Source organism: Triticum aestivum, chromosome 5B (genome assembly GCF_018294505.1).
Source record: "Triticum aestivum cultivar Chinese Spring chromosome 5B, IWGSC CS RefSeq v2.1, whole genome shotgun sequence".
Classification (NCBI taxonomy): domain Eukaryota; kingdom Viridiplantae; phylum Streptophyta; class Magnoliopsida; order Poales; family Poaceae; genus Triticum; species Triticum aestivum.
The window spans coordinates 305,940,975-305,957,994 of NC_057807.1; the positions used below are offsets into that span (position 1 = coordinate 305,940,975).

Consider the following 17,020-nt stretch of genomic DNA (forward strand, 5'->3'; position numbering starts at 1 on the left):
CAGCAAGATGAATATACTAGTTCTACTACAGGTTAATCAACCTGATAATAAATACTTACACATGAGAAAATCATATGAGAAAATCATATGAGGATCAAACTTTCTATGCCCCGGCCAGTGTTCAACACAAAGTAATCTGTTTTCTCTCCCCTTCTTTTTCAAGACGAGGAAAGATGGTCAGTGATGCGAGCTGCCTTCCAATTAATTCTGCAAGAACAATTCATTTCCTAACCCAGACCAGCTACTTAGAGATGAGAGATCCCTAGCCGGCTAGCCCTAATTTCAACGGAGGATTCTTAGTTTCTTATCGGAGGAGGCCGAAGCCGAATGAGAGGAAGGAGGTGTTGAGGGACGAGTACTCGAGTAGACTGCCTGGGCCCCTAGGCGCATGGCCTGATGGCGTCCGCTCGCCGCCGGCCATGCGCCTAGCCATCTAGGGTTAGCCGGTTAGGGAGTCAGGGAATACGTGCAATCGATCAAACTCGTGATATAGAAATTGGTTCGGCCTGGGAAGCTGGGCTGCAGTCTGTTGTTGGGCATTGAATTGCGTGCACCTGTGAGAAATGAAGGCCCAAAAGTTTTTTGCCCGGGTAATACGTGTTTAGCCTTTCATTAATTCAGTCGATCGTTCGGTGTCGAGGACCAGCAAGCCCGGACAAGTGCCCAGGATCGCTGGGCGGTGCCTCCGCCACTGCTTCAATGAGTCTCTCATCGAGCCAACTAAAGTTAAAATTCAAGGATATGATCTCGGGCATGAAGGCTGAGTATCCCGAACAACTATCATCTGGAACCTTTCAGCTTTGACATAATGCCTTTCAGAAGGGGTTATCATGCCCTCCTCGTTCGAACCGCATTCGCCCAAGCTATGTCGGGCAAGTCTGAAGATTTTTATTTTTGAGGAGTACAAGTCTGAACGTTATTTTTTTAGTAAAACAAGTCTGAACAGTTGCGTGCCCCCCTACGTGCCCAAACGATGGAGTCGACAGGTCGCATCAACGAATCCAATACGCGTCCAAGCTTTTCAAAAAGCTAGCCACTATAAATAAATTCCTCCGGCCTAGTCCTGGCCATGGGAAGCCCGGCCCGAAAAAGCCTGGCCCGGTCCGGCCCGACGCTACCTCCGGGCCGGGCTCGGGTCTAGTTTTTGAGCCCGAAGGCCGGGCCGGGCCGGGCCCGGGCCCGTCATTTTTGCAGTTTACTGAAGGTCGGGCCGGACCGGCCCGAAGCCCGACGAGCTTTTAGGTGTTCGGGCCGGGCTCGGGCCCAGAAACATAGGCCCGATGGTCGGGCCGGGCCGGGCCCGGGCCTGGATTTTTTGTGTCGGGCTTGGCTAGGCCCGGCCCGGCCCGAGGTTTGGCCAGGTATACTCCGGCCCACCGCGTGGTCACGCGGTCCGTGTCCATCCCGGCTCAACTCTCCCCAACGCGCTATTTCCTTCCCTCCCTGCACGCACCCAAACCCAGCAAGCCCACCGATCCGGCCCGGTCGCCGGCGATGGAATCGGCGGGGAACGACCGGAGGGACGCGGCGCTGGGGAGCCTGGCGGTGCTCCCCGACGAGCTGCTCTGCGCCATCGTCGACCTCCTCCAGCCCACCGACATCGGCCGCCTCGCATGCGTCAGCAGGTCGCCGCGTCTCTCTCTCTCTCCCCCCCTTCTGTTCCTTTCTCCTCTGCTTTGCAGTTACCTCCATGTGTTAGCTAAGAATGTGGATTCTGAGGTTTGCCCTTTGATTTTAATGGTGACCACTCAACCCAAGTGGATTAGCTAGCCATGCGTGATTCTGAATTTTGTTTGGTTATGGTCGCTTTACCGAAAAAGGCTTTCGCCCCGCTTTATAAATAAAGCAAACCGCTAGAGCACACATACAAGGACTAGTTCAAACACATGCACCCAAGTCACACAATAGAGAGTACAACAGGTTCTGCTGAGGGCACAACTCAACAAGCCCAAACAAAAGGAAAAAAGAGCGCCGGAGAGCGAGCCAAGCGCCTAGTCTGGCTCCGGCGGTGACGGAGGGGGCGGCGGCGACAGACGGACGACCATCAAGCGAAGGTCGGCGATGAAGACGGAGATGGCGTCCCGGTCCTGTGGGCGGCTAAGCGGCCGCCAAAGCTGCAGACAGTTTGAAGATAGCGTCAGTAGCTCGTCGAAGAGGAGTGCGCTGGATCACAAGTTTATTGCGGATCGTCCAAAGGGTCCAAGCGATGGCCCCAATCTCAAGCCACCTAATGTGGCGAGAAGGCAGGAGGGAGTTCTGGAGTTCGGCAAAAAGGTCGGGGAAGTTGGTGTGGCACCAAATTCCGCCCACCACCTCTCTAAAGCAGCTCCACACAAATTGAGCGGACACACAAGAGAAGAAGATGTGATTCGAGTCTTCTGGGACACCGCAAAGCGGGCAAAGGACAGAGCTCGGGCCATTGCGCTTGCGCACCCCGACCCCAGACGGGATCCGTCCGCCGATCCATTGCCACATGAAGATCCGGATTTTCAAAGGCAGGCGGATGGAGCACACCGCCGTAAGGGGGGGAGGGGCGGTGGAGGGGGCGATGGCTTGGTAGAGGGACTAGGTGGAGAATTGGCCTGACGGCTCAAGGCGTCATCTCACCTGATCCAGGCCGGCGTCCACAACTGGCTCGTGGAGAGCGATGCAATCAAGTAACTCACGCCAAGCGGCGGAATCCGAGGGCCCAAATGGCCTCCGGAATGCGAGGCGCCCCAAGTCAATAAGGGCCGTCTCTACTGAGATCGAAGGGTCGACATCGATGGAGAAGAGGTCGGGGAAGCGCGCAGCGAAGGGGGTGTCTCCAGCCCACCGGGCAAACCAGAACAAAGTTGCAGCCCCAGATCCAACCGAAATGGAGGTCCCAATGCGGAGGACTGGGAGAAGTTGGACGACCGACTGCCAGAACTGGGAACCACCAGATCTCTGACAGAAGGCTAGGGGTTGCCCATGCAGGTACTTGTTCCGGATGATGTCTAGCCAGAGGCCACCGTGGCCTTGCGAGATGCGCCAGAGCCAACGGGATAAGAGGGTGATATTCATGCGCTTAGAGCACATAATACCGAGGCCTCCTTGTTCCCGGGGCTTGCAAATGTCAGGCCAGCTGACCATATGGTATTTCTGCTTATTGTTGTCGCCTGCCCAATAGAAACGACACTGGACTTTGGCGATCTCATGGTGCAGAGTCTCGTGAAGGCTGTAAAAGCTCATGAGGAACAAGAGGAGGCTGGAGAGGGAGGAGTTGATGAGAATCGTCCGTGCCGCCTTAGACAACCACCTGCCCTGCCAAGGCTCCATGCGCGTTTGCAGCTTGGCCACAGTCGGACGCAAGTCCGCAACGGTAAGCCGGGAGTCGCTAATGGGCGTTCCCAAGTAGGTCGTGGGGAAGGAACCCAGGTGGCAGTTGAGCCGGTTGGCAATGTCCTGGCACTCGGCCGGGGAGTAGCCCATCACCATCACATCACTCTTGTCGAAGTTGATCTTAAGGCCAGACATTTGTTAGGAGCAGAGGAGAAGGAACTTAAGATTAGAGATGTCCGTCTCCGAGTCTTCGACCATGATGATGGTGTCGTCGGCGTACTGGAGAAGGCAGATCCCGAAGCCGCCGGCCAGGTGGGGGGTGATCCCACGAATATGGCCAGCAGCCTTAGCCTTATCCAAGATGGCGGCAAGCGCGTCCACCACCATGTTGAACAAGAATGGGGAGAAGGGGTCGCCTTGTCTAACCCCACAAAGGGTGGGGAAGTAAGGGCGGATCTCCCCATTGATGTTCACAGCAGTGCGACCGCAAGAAACAATCGCTTTGAAGCGTTATTATGGGCCAAATGACACATACGGCGGCGGTATGATGGTATGAGCTACTGGGCCAGAACGGAGGTTTGCTGTGTCATATATATGTTCCTATGAGCTACCGCTACAGAAAAGATCATCCATGGGGAAGTAAATACCGAAAAAGGCTTTCGCCCCGCTTTATATATAAAGCAAACCGCCTGGGCGGCCAGATTTTTCTTTAAAGTGACAGAAGGTTTTAATGTGCATAAATGAGACCCAGCGATATGTTTCCTGAGGATTTAAGTGAAACTTACATGTGGAACATTTGGATCAGCTCAATGGTCAAAACTCAAAACCGTCCGTGTTCATTTCTGTATGTCGGACTCTCTTTACTAATATGTTTCTTTTATAAAGTCAAGAAAAATATTTCCTCAATCTGTGAATTAAGATTTAAGACGAAGAGAGTTGCCTCGCTGCCAAGACCGAAGACATATTTGATCCGTTCTTCATGTTTATCCTCTAGAATTAGACTGCTCCATGGCGTATATGTAACTAAGCCAGGCCTGCATATGTAGGGCCGATCCTTTCATGTGTTTGGTATCATAACTCTTTAAGTATAATATAACAATCAGTTTGTTCCAGAGAATTAGAAGACATGGAAATTGAAGTTACTATCAGAGTATTGTCTCCGGTCCGAAATAGATGTTAGCGAGTTGTTTTGTTTCTCAATGTTTTTTTTTCTTATGCAACAATCCAGAAAATGCTTATTGGTATTGGTAATCGTACTAGACTACTAGTAGTAGCAGTAGTAGAAGTAAAAACATAATAATTATACAGCTAAATAGACAAAAATCGTGAAGCACTAGTTTCTTTCATGTTCCGTATGCACTGCAATAAAAAGATCATCTATTTTGGGCTGGACAGGTATAAAAGCATACTCCTCCAGTCCTGTAAAAGCTGTCGTTTTAGACAAAGGTAGAGCCAATTTTTTGAAATTTTGACTACCAGTTTTATCTTTACGAACATTTATATTAGATACCTGAAAATCAGTGAATTTGTCTCGAGAAGTATTTCCATAATATACAATTTTTTTAGATTTTATGGATGATTTTAAAGAAACTAGTGGTCCAAATTGTATTTTGAAGACCATGTTTGTGTCCTAAACGGCAGGTTTTAGAGGACCAGAGGGAGTAGCTCCTGATTTATGACATTGTCATTATCTAGAGATCATGAGCTAAGAACATCTGTTATGTTTGTCTTTCTACCTTAAAACGGTGGTAGGATGAAGCGGTACCTTAAATCATTTTGCACTTTGCAGTATCATGTACATACTTTGCAACGAGGAACCTCTCTGGATGAGTAAATATCTTTCTGTTGGTGGTCATCTTGAGTACAAAGGTTCCTGGAAGAAAACAACATTGTCTAGGTATATGACCATTCTATCTTGTCGTGCTACATTCTGTATTCGAAAATAATCCTAAACTGACTGAAAAGGTTAGACACTGATTGCTTCCTTTTCAGGCTTAGTCTTCGCTCCGGAAATAGTGAGCTTGAGCAGAAGGCTCATCATTTTGATGGTATGGTACATCTACTTTATGTTTGTTCTATTTGCCTTGTTTATCTCCCTATTCATACTTATTTTCATGCAGGATTCAATTCCTTGTTCTTATACAGGAGATGGTATAGATGTTTTACTACTTTGAGTAGTTATTCCTTTGACAATGGACATGTGGAAAGAAAGGATGACCTTTCTTTGGATCATTTCCATTCTCAGTATGATGGAAAAGGCCCAGTAAGAATTGAATTATCTTTTGCTTTTAATTCAGATTTACAACATGTGGATTTTCTACATTATTGTTTTGCAATGATGTTTTTCTGAAATCATACTGATCGTATTGCACAACTAGGTTTTGCTTGGTAAGCTGGCTGAAACCTGGCCAGCAAGGACTAAATGGACAATTCAGCAGCTGGTGCATGATTATGGTGAAGTTACATTTAGGATATCACAGAGAAGCCCTAAGAAGATAATAATGAAACTGAAAGACTATGTTTCTTACATGGAACTCCAGCATGACGAAGATCCTCTTTATATATTTGATGATAAGGTAATCATCACTTCATTTCATTTACTACTAAAGTTATGAAAAGAAAAAAAAAATTAGTTCAGAAAATTGTTACAGTTTGGAGAAACAACACCAGCACTATTGGAAGATTACAGAGTCCCTCATTTATTTCAAGAAGATCTTTTTGTGTCTTGGATTATGAACAAAGACCTGCTTTCAGATGGCTTATTATTGGACCAGAAAGATCAGGTGCCTCTTGGCATGTTGATCCAGGATTAACCAGTGCGTGGAATACTCTTCTTTGTGGCCGAAAAAGGTTGGATCATGTGTTATATATATATGTGTGCGTATTTACTCGGTAGTGTACTCAAGCTGTGGTATTCACCATGTAATTGTAAATTTGAAAGCTACTAGTAGCAGTTAAATAACCCAAATGATAAGTGTCACACTCAGGTGCGTGGCATTCGGCCCTGATGTTTTCCATGGCAATTCCAGTCACGCAAGGATGGCAAATTCCAGTGACACACGGCAATTTCTGTCGAAAATAAACTGAAGCATGAAAGTTGCCATGCTTGGCAACTAAAGTTGCCATCCTCGCGTCACTAAACTTCCCATAAAAAACGTTCGGAGTTGCCATGTGCTCATACCTGACATGTGGCACTTATCAGGGTCCTTAAATAAACGTTCACAGATCTTTTGCAAAATTTCTTGCCTATTGGCTCTTTAAGGTCATTGCAGTGCTTCTATTTTGATGCAGTTTGTGGTCGCTGTTCTGTGTGTTGCTTATTTTGTAATGATGTGAAAAAACAGTTGTTCAGAAATAATCAGCCAATTGGGTGTGTTGAATTAACGATAGACAAATTTAGTCAGGATGTCCATAGTTAATGTCTTGGGAGTGAGAGAGAATCATGCGAGAATCTTACGCATATTCATATATGTTGAACAGAGACAGAAGATAGCTGTGGGCAGTAGAAAGATGTGATTCAACTTGAGTGCTTGCTTTGTATTTTAATTGGAACTTAAAAATCGTAACCCTATACTGTGAACGGTGTGATGATATGCTATACAACCTAAATTTGTATTCCTCTTGACCTGTTAAAGCTGATTGTCCCATGTTGTAGAATGCTGAAAAATTGGAAGAGACAATTTGTGTTTCCATTAATGATATCCACGTTTTTTCATAGATGGGCACTGTACCCTCCAGGAAGAGTGCCTGGTGGTGTCACGGTACATGTAAGTGATGAGGATGGTGATGTTGACATTGAGACTCCAACGTCTTTGCAGGTAATTAACTTATTACTGTTTTTGCTTTTCTCCAAACTTTACCCCCATATCATTTCACATTAGTTTGATCGTTTGCAGTGGTGGCTTGATATCTATCCTCATCTTTGCTGAACACGAGAAACCACTGGAATGCACACAATTACCAGGAGAGACTATATTTGTTCCTAGTGGATGGTGGCATTGTGTTCTAAACCTTGAGACTACTGTTGCAGTTACACAAAACTTTGTCAATCAATCGAATTTTGAGCATGTATGTCTAGACATGGCACCTGGTCATTGTCACAAAGGAGTTTGTCGTGCTGGCTTACTTGCTGTTCCGGAAAAAATTATTAGAGATATTGAAAATCATCCACCTGGAACAATGACTGCATGGAACCACAATGACATGACTCGTGCAGAAAAAAGACTGAAAGGTTCAGGGTCCGTAAGAGCTTCAAACAGTGCAAATCAGTGTGCTTCGTTTGAGTTCTCAGACGTCCATGAAAGTTTGGAGAACCAAGTTTTCTCGTATGATATAGGTTTCTTATCCCAATTTCTTGAGAAAGAAAAATATCACTATACTTCTGTCTGGAGTCCTACTAATCCAATTGGCCAGAGAGAAGCAAGAGAATGGCTGCGAAGGCTATGGGTTCTTAAGCCTGAACTGAGAGGACTAATATGGAAGGTGATCTTTGTTCCATCATTTACATAAATTTTACTTTGTCAATTTTTATATGAAATACCATGTGGTTTATATATCTGTTTCTTGATAATGTTCTGTTCCTTGTGCCAATATATATGTCTATTTCTGTAGGGTGCATGCCTAGCAATAAGTGTGGACAAATGGTATGCATGCTTAGAGGAAATAAGTGCATGTCATAGTTTACCACCACCGTCAGAGGATGAGAAGCTTCCTGTTGGCACAGGTAGCAACCCAGTAGTATACAATTACTTTTACTTGCTGTCTCAGATTTAGAACTGTCGATAAAAAATTCTGGCGTGTTAGTATCATATAATTCGTGTTGGTTCGAAATACTTACTCGACGTGTTAGGGTTATCTACAGAAATTGATTCGTGTAGAATATCCTGGTTTACTTGTTACTGCATCTGTGGTTCAACCTTGCAAGGTTGGTTCCGGCTTTAGAAGATTTATAGATATACATACTTGCTCACTGCTATGCGCCGATGCCAAGACATTAAACATATCTGAGATTCTAAGATACTCCTTTGGTGCCAGTTAGTGTCATATTACGCTGCATATACACTCATTGTTGCATGGTATGTGAATATAACCTGTACCACAAATTTTCAGGTCTTCATTGTTTCTGACTATGTGATTAAAATCTATGCTGAAGGAGGCCTGGGTTATTCTGCCCATGGTTTAGGCACAGAGGTAATGTTGCATTGGTTCTGCAACTTAATAAAATTGAATGCAACACTCACGATATTGATCACTTTCCTGATGCAGCTTGAGTTCTATGATCTTCTGCGAAAAGTTGGCTCGCTTTTGATCAACCACATCCCTGAGATCATTGCAAGTGGATTTCTTGTGTACGAAGATGGCGTCTACAGAACAGTCCCATGGGATGGAAAAGGAATGCCAGATGTTTTGGCTAAATACTATCCTCTGGAGCTTTCTTATGCAAACAGCTGTTTTCCTCTTGGATTATGGAGCAAACAACAGTTTGGAATGGATAGTTCCACTGAATGTTCAAACAAACCTATTTGGCCTTACATGGTTACCAGAAAATGCGAAGGGGATATCTTTGCTCGTGTGTAAGTTGTATTCATTTGTCAAGTGAAAATGGGAGTAATTACTTAATTAATTATGTAAATACGTGCTTACTGTGCTCTTCATTTTTCTTAGCCGTGATACATTGTCCAAGGCTGACCTTTTGAATCTGGCATCATCCTTGGGAGTTCAAATGCGAAATATCCATTTATTACCCCTTCCACATGGGGAACCATTACCCAAACCTGAAGACAATAATGTGAGAGACAGTGATCCACCTGAATGGAAACAAGTAATTTCTACTCTAAACGGAAGAAAGAATAATATAAAGAAGCACCTAGCAAACTGGTAAGTGAAAAACTTCTAAAGCAGGTTTGTTTGGCTAGTTTTTATGAGTTTTACTAAAACAGGACATTTTGTTGCTCAGGTTTATTTTATCCGATAACTGTGGGTCTGCAAATCAATTTTGTGTCCACAGACCACAGTCGATGTAAAGTGATTAAGAAGATATTGTCAAATTATAGAGTGGTTCACTTGCAACTTAAAATCCTCTACTAAAGTGTATTGGGTTACAAAAAAATTGTAGAGGCAGGCATCCAATAAATAATCATTACATTATTTATTGTTTTAACATTTCTTTTTTGACGGAATTTCTTTTAAATGGTTTTTTGACAAAATTATTTTAACATTTCAACATTAGCAAAATATAAGTAGCAATGACTATGCATTGATTTGGTATTGAGTTGTTTTAGCCAAAATGCTACAAGCCTACCATAAATCCATAATATTATATTGATATAGAATTCCATACGCTGCCTCATACCTCAACATTGTTTACATATCTGTGAAGGGGGGGTACTGTCCCAACAGTTTTAATTGAGAAGGCTGAAGAATATCTCCCTGCTGATATGAGCTCTCTAATCAAGTTCGTTAAGGTACTTTTTCAATTTCGTGTTCTTCATATGCATCTGGGGTCGAACTTTGTGTTTAATGGTATGATTGGACAATCAGGATGACGATGGTGACTCAGTGTACACATTCCCTTGTTGGATACATTCAGATATTATGGACGATAACATTCTTACTCAGAGGTCCCTCACTGATGCCAAAAGCACTGGTGACAGAGATCTGGAGAAACTGGATGCAATTAATATAATTGACTTCAGTGATCTGTCCATCGGTAAGCAGCCAGTTCACTTTGTTCCCTGGAAATCTGACATTGCTTCATTTGAACATTTAACGAAATAGTTTGCGTAATACTGGCATCTGAAACCGAAGATGGGATAACTATATATCTGTAAAAATGTTTAAATTGAGCTGCTCATATCTACCAGTCTGCACTGTGAAAACTTCTGTTAGATTGTAAAAACAAAGTTTATACTTATTTGATCTTAATTTGATTGCGACAAAAAACTGTTTGTCGTAACAGGGGATCCTCTATGTGACTTGATTCCGCTGCACCTGGATGTTTTCCGTGGGGATATTGATCTTCTCAGGGAGTACCTAGGAAGCTACCAGCTTCCTTTCCTGAGAGGGAAATCAAACAATGATATCTACTATTCGGTGCGAAATTCGAAGTTCTGCACTGCATCATACCGCGCGATGTAAGTGCATACATACATAAATAGTAAATCAGAGCAGTCCACATTATCCGTGTTTTATCCTTCCCTGCGCTCTATCTCGGAATGATCAGTGATCCTTGTTGGTTTGTCAGTCGGTCGGTCTCCCAAGGGAGGGAGAAACATGTTTGGCTCTGATGCGCGGTGCTCTTACATTACAGGTGCTACTGCCTGCTGCACGAGGACAACGTGTTGGCGGCTATATTTGGGCTGTGGAAGGAGCTGAGAAGTGCAACGTCGTGGGAGGAGGTCGAGCACTTGGTCTGGGATGACCTCAACCGATACCAGCGATCGTCGCCTACACCCGCTAGCTAGCAGACTCGTCACCACTACGCTCAGAAGAAATAATGCGTACTGCTCCGTTACTCCCTTCGACATATAGCCTAGCTTCGTTCGTTTAAGAGCAAAGAAACAATAAGGGGCAAAAAAATTTGTTTACTCTTGTGTGTAGCAGCTTTTTTCTTCTTTCATTTTCTTTTCTTTTGGGAGAGAGCAGCTTTGCCGTTGAATGGATCATGAAGCGTGCAGTTGTACCGCATAGTAGTGTGACACATTGGGTATTTGTAAGGAATGCCACATCTTTTGTACGCACCCAACACACAGCATAACTTGTTTCCATGAACATTTTTATCTCCCAAGAGTCACATGAAAACATGCTTATTATTTGTTGAACCATCCTCATCGCCATTGGCTCTTTATACCAGAAAACAAATACTTCCTCCGTCCCAAAATTCTTGTCTTAAATTTGCTTAAATATGGATGTATCTAGTCACATCTTAGTGTTAGATACATTTGTATCTAGATAAATTTAAGACAAGAATTTTTGAACGGAGGGAGTACGAGCTATTACTATATTGTATGTATATGTGCCATGGCAGAGAAACATACTCCATCCATCTTGTTGAGCATACGTTGTCTGTGCACATGTATAGTACTAGGGCTTGTGTATTTTGTACTGCCGTGCCTCCTCTCTTTCCCGTATATTTGTATTTCTTGAGAGACAAGTAGAGCCCCCCCCCCCCCTCTTACCTATATATGTGCTTATGCACACAATCAATCATTGTCGATGCATGCAATCCCTAATTCTCATCTAACATCGTATCAGTTTAGCACGTGATCTTAATCGCTTTCGCCCATCTCTTGCCACGCCGCACCCCGCCGCCGCTACCCCTCTACCAGCGCCGCCGCCGCACCTCCCTTCTCTGCCACTGCCATCTCCTTCTCCTACCCTAAACCCTAGTTGCTTTCTCATCTAACCCTACCCGCAACACCCCTCCATCCGTTGCTGCCATCTACCCGAGTCGTCGCCGCCGCTACTCACCCTAGCCGTCGCAGCCGCCTAGACGCAGCCGCCGCCGCCCACCCAAACCGCCACCGCCTATTCCCTAGCCGCCGCCGCTGTCATGGACTCCCCGGGATCCACCTTCTCCAACGGCTCCAACCCTTTCGCCGGACCCGAACCCTCCGCCGTTGCCATCCGTGATCTCAACATCGAGGCCCGTGTACCCGTCCGCCTCGACCACTCCAGCTCCTCGTACTATGCATGGAAGACCTACTTCAGCCTCTTGTCTTCCACGAGTACTACCTCACCGAGCACATTGACGGCTCCGTCGACAGCGCAGTCATGAAGGCCGACCCGGAGTGGTCTGCCATCGAGGCCACGCTCATCTGATGGTTCTATCAAACCTTCTCGAAGGACATCTTCCACACGGCCGTCGCTAGGACGACGATGCTTGCGCCATGTGGAACAAGATCAACACGCTCTTCACCGACAACAAACTTTGGCACTTTGTTTTTTTGCAGTAAGAGTTCTTCGGGTGTCATCAAGATGACTCCACCATCGATGACTACTGCATGCGGCTCAAGATGCTCACCGACGAACTTCGCGACATTGGTGTAGAAGTTTCCGATGAGCTCATGCTTAGCACTCTCACCGCCGGTCTTAATGAAAACTTCGGCAATGCCGCTTCTAATCTCACTTTGTTGCCTGATCCCACCTTTCAGATCGTTGTCGCATACTTGAAGCTCGAGGAACGACAGACGGAAAAGGTGAAGCAGCAGGTGCAGCACACTGTCCTCACCGCGCGCACTTCTCATGGCGGACCCGCACCGCCGACGCCACCATCACATCAGCCGCGGCCCCCCTCGCCGCCCGGGTATTTCCCGCTGCCCCCCGCGCCACCCGCGCCTCAGCAGCAAAACGTCGGGTGAGGGAGTCCTAGATTAAGGGGTCCTCGGACGACCGAACTATGTAGCATGGCCGGACTGTTTGGCCGTGAAGATAGAAGATAGAAGACTATCTCTCGTGTCCGGATGGGACTCTTCTTGGCGTGGAAGGCAAGCTTGGCGCCCGGATATGAAGATTCCTTTCTCTGTAACCGACTTTGTACACCCCTAGTCCCCTCTGGTGTCTATATAAACCGGAGGGCTTAGTCCGTAGAGGCAATCATAATCAAACATGCTAGACTTCTAGGGTTTTAGCCATTACGATCTCGTGGTAGATCAACTCTTGTAATACTCATATTCATCAAGATCAATCAAGCAGGAAGTAGGGTATTACCTCCATAGAGAGGGCCCGAACCTGGGTAAACATCGTGTCCCCCGCCTCCTATTACCATCAACCTTAGACGCACAGTTCGGGACCCCCTAACCGAGATCCGCTAGTTTTGACACCGACATTGGTGCTTTCATTGAGAGTTCCGCCGCGTCGTCACCAAAAGGTTTGATTGCTCTGTCAATCATCTACAACAACGCTGCCTGGGGGGGAGGCTTTCCTTCCCGGCCAGATCTTTGTGTTCGGCGGCTTCATGCTGCGGGCCAACTCGCCTGGCCATTGATGACCCAAAAGTATAGGGGATCTATTGTAGTCCTTTCGATAAGTAAGAGTGTCGAACCCAACGAGGAGCAGAAGAAAATGACAAGCGGTTTTCAGTAAGGTATTCTCTACAAGCACTAAAATCGTAGGTAACACATAGTTTTGTGATAAGATAATTTGTAACGGGTAACAAGCGATGAAAGTAAATAAGGTGCAGCAAGGTGGCCCAATCCTTTTTGTAGCAAAGGACAAGCCTGGACAAGTTCTTATAATAAGAAAAGCGCTCCCAAGGACACATGGGAATTATCGTCAAGCTAGTTTTCATCACACTCATATGATTCGCGTTTGTTACTTTGATAATTTGATATGTGGGTGGACCGGTGCTTGGGTACTGCCCTTTCTTGGACAAGCATCCCACTTATGATTAACCCCTATTGCAAGCATCCTCAACTACAAAAGAAGTATTAAGGTAAACCTAACCATAGCATGAAACTAGTGGATCGAAATCAGCCCCTTACGAAGCAACGCATAAACTAGGGTTTAAGCTTCTATTACTCTAGCAACCCATGTAGTCGACGTTCACATAACACCACTAGAGGAGAGACAACATACATCTCATCAAAATATCGAACGAATACCAAATTCACATGACTACTAATAGCAAGACTTCACCCATGTCCTCAGGAACAAACGTAACTACTCACAAAGCATATTCATGTTCATAATCAGATGAGTATTAATATGCATTAAGTATCTGAACATATGATCTTCCACCAAATAAACCAACTAGCATTAACTACAAGGAGTAATCAACACTACTAGCAACCCACAGGTACCAATCTGAGGTTTTGGTACAAAGATTGGATACAAGAGATGAACTAGGGTTTGAGAGGAGATGGTGCTGGTGAAGATGTTGATGGAGATTGACCCCCTCCCGATAAGAGGATCGTTGGTGATGATGATGGTGATGATTTCCCCCTCCCGGAGGGAAGTTTCCCTGGCAGAATGGCTCCGTCGGAGCCCTAGACTGGTTCCACCAAGGTTCCGCCTCGTGGCGGTGGAGTTTCATCCCGTAAGCTTGCTTGTGATTTTTTCCAGGGTAAAAGACTTCATATAGCAGAAGATGGCCACCGGAGGGCTGCCAGGGAGCCCACGAGGCAGGGGGCGCGCCCTGTAAGGGTGGGCGCGCCCCCACCCTCGTGGACGGTGGGTGACCCTCCTCAGGTATTTCTTCCGCTAAATAATTCTTATTAATTCCAAAAATGACTTTCGTGGAGTTTCAGGACTTTTGGAGCTGTGCAGAATAGGTCTCCAATATTTGCTCTTTTTCCAGCCCAGAATCCCAGCTGCCGTCATTCTCCCTCTTTATGTAAACCTTGTAAGTAAGAGAGAATAGCCATAAGTATTGTGACATAACGTGTAATAACAGCCCATAATGCAATAAATATCGATATAAAAGCGTGATGCAAAATGGACGTATCAACTCCCCCAAGCTTAGACCTCGCTTATCCTCAAGCGGAAGCCGATATCGAAAAATATGTCCACATGTTTAGAGATAGAGGTGTCGATAAAAATAAAATACAGACATGAAGGGCATCATGATCATTCTTATAACAGCACCATATATATATTGTCATATGATTTCTTATGCTCAAGTAACAATCTATTCACAATGTCAAGTATGAGTTAGAAACTTCATTGAGAACTAACAAACTATAATCTCAGCCATTGAAGCAATTGCAATTTATCATAACATCGGAAAGAGTCAACATAAGAGCTTTTCAGCAAGTCCACATACTCAACTATCATTTAGTCTTTCACAATTGCTGACACTCACGCAATACTTATGGTTATGGAGTTTTAATCGGACACACAGAAAGATAGGGACTTATAGTGTTGCCTCCCAAGGTCTTACCTCAAGGGTAATGTCAACAATAATAGTTTATGCTAACTTACATCCCATTGGATATATATAGGACAAATATTTTCTATAAGCAGTGGTAGTTACCATCACTTGCGTTTTGTATGTTGTATGTAGTATTTGTCAAAATAGAAAGTATGTACGTGTAGTATGTAGTATATAACAATGATTAAGTAGTATATATACTAATTTTTAGGTACTATATATCATGCTTTGAGTATGCTTTTTTTACGTACAAATATGTACGTATTTCACAAATATAACAAAAACTATGGACTCATATGTAATTTTCCATGTAACTTGCTTTGAAATATCTTAGATATAGTATATAAATATATTTAAAATGATAAAGTAGTATATATAGTACCACATGGTAGTATATGAGACATATCGGGTAACTACCACCGGCTGGTAGGATGGATTTCCCCATATATATATACATAAACACTATTCTGATCACGGGATGAGAATAATATTCTGATCACAACCTCACCTGCCCCGCTAGTAGTACGTTGAACTTCCGTGTGAACTAGGTTGAACTTCCGCCAACATTGCCCAAATGAGGCTTGCGATATACCGTTGGAAAGCTATGGACACCAGTATCATGACCCAACTTAAATTTTTGGCAAAATGTAAGCGGTTTAAGAGCAGTTTTGAAAACCGTTTTTTCTTCACACAAAAAACGTGAATCGTATTTTCGATCGCATTTCTAAACTGTTTATCGAAATGAGGCATATAATATGGCATTGGAAAGCTGCTGCAAAACTGCTATTTCCACATGTTGAAAGTTTTCTCTAATTCTCTATGGTTAAAGAGTAATTTCAAAAAACGTAAAATTTTGCAAACCGAACAGGAAAGCTCGTATTTTCGACGTCATTTCTAAACGGCTAATCCAATTGAGGCATATGATACGGCGTTGGAAAGCTTATGAAAATGTGCTACTCTTTCATTTTGAACGTTTAAGAGTAATTTAGAAAACAGTACAAGTCCTACTGAGTTCATATTTTCAAGCTAATTTTTTAACCGTGCGTTCGAATGCAGAAAATGATATGGCGTTGGAAAGCTTGAACAAATGCGAAACTTTATGGTATGTATTATTTCTCCCAATTGTTTACGGTTTTAAGTCAGTTTCGAAAATGGCGAAAAACGTATTTTTGCAGTATTTTGTACAAACTTTATCGGAATGGTGCAAATTATATACCATTGAAAAGCTACGGAAAATGCGAAACTTTTTCATGTTGATAGTTTTCTTTGATTCCCAACCATTTTCAAGTACTTTCAAAAACGGCGAGATCATTCGTTCTGCCTTTATCACGAAATAGATTCGTCAAAATGCATCGCGTGAAGTACCTGAACTTCTCGGTATGAAACCTTGAACTTCACTCTGTTTTTCATGTGCTTTTTTTGCCCGTAGCTCTCCATCCACGCATCGAAACACTCACCGGAATTGAGCAAGTGATATACCGATGGAAAGCTTCTGTAGACACGCAACTTTCCCGTGTTGATCATTTTTTCATACTCGCAACGGTTTTAAAAGTTTTTCATCTTAAATTCATTCAATGTAGTAGTTGAACTTCTAGCTGTTTTCACGTTGAACTTCCGTGATGTATTTTCATTTGTAATTTTCTCATAGATTCGTGAATGTCACACAAATGATATTTTTTTTGTACAACCTCTCTCACAATAAATTTTTTAACTTTCTTCGACCGAGGACTTGAACTTACACAAATGATTTCCTACTGTTTTGAAGTAAATTAGAAAATGACGAGATCATGATTTCTGCCTTCATCGCGAATGGAAATACACTGCATGAAGTAGTTGAACTTCTCATGC

The 17,020-nt window shown here is 44.2% G+C and overlaps 1 pseudogene; it reads left to right on the plus strand.

Moving 5' to 3' along the window:
* Nucleotides 1-1,402: 1,402 nt before the first annotated feature.
* Nucleotides 1,403-11,126, plus strand: LOC123111538 (F-box protein At1g78280-like; annotated as a pseudogene).
* The last annotated feature ends 5,894 nt before the right edge of the window (nucleotides 11,127-17,020 follow it).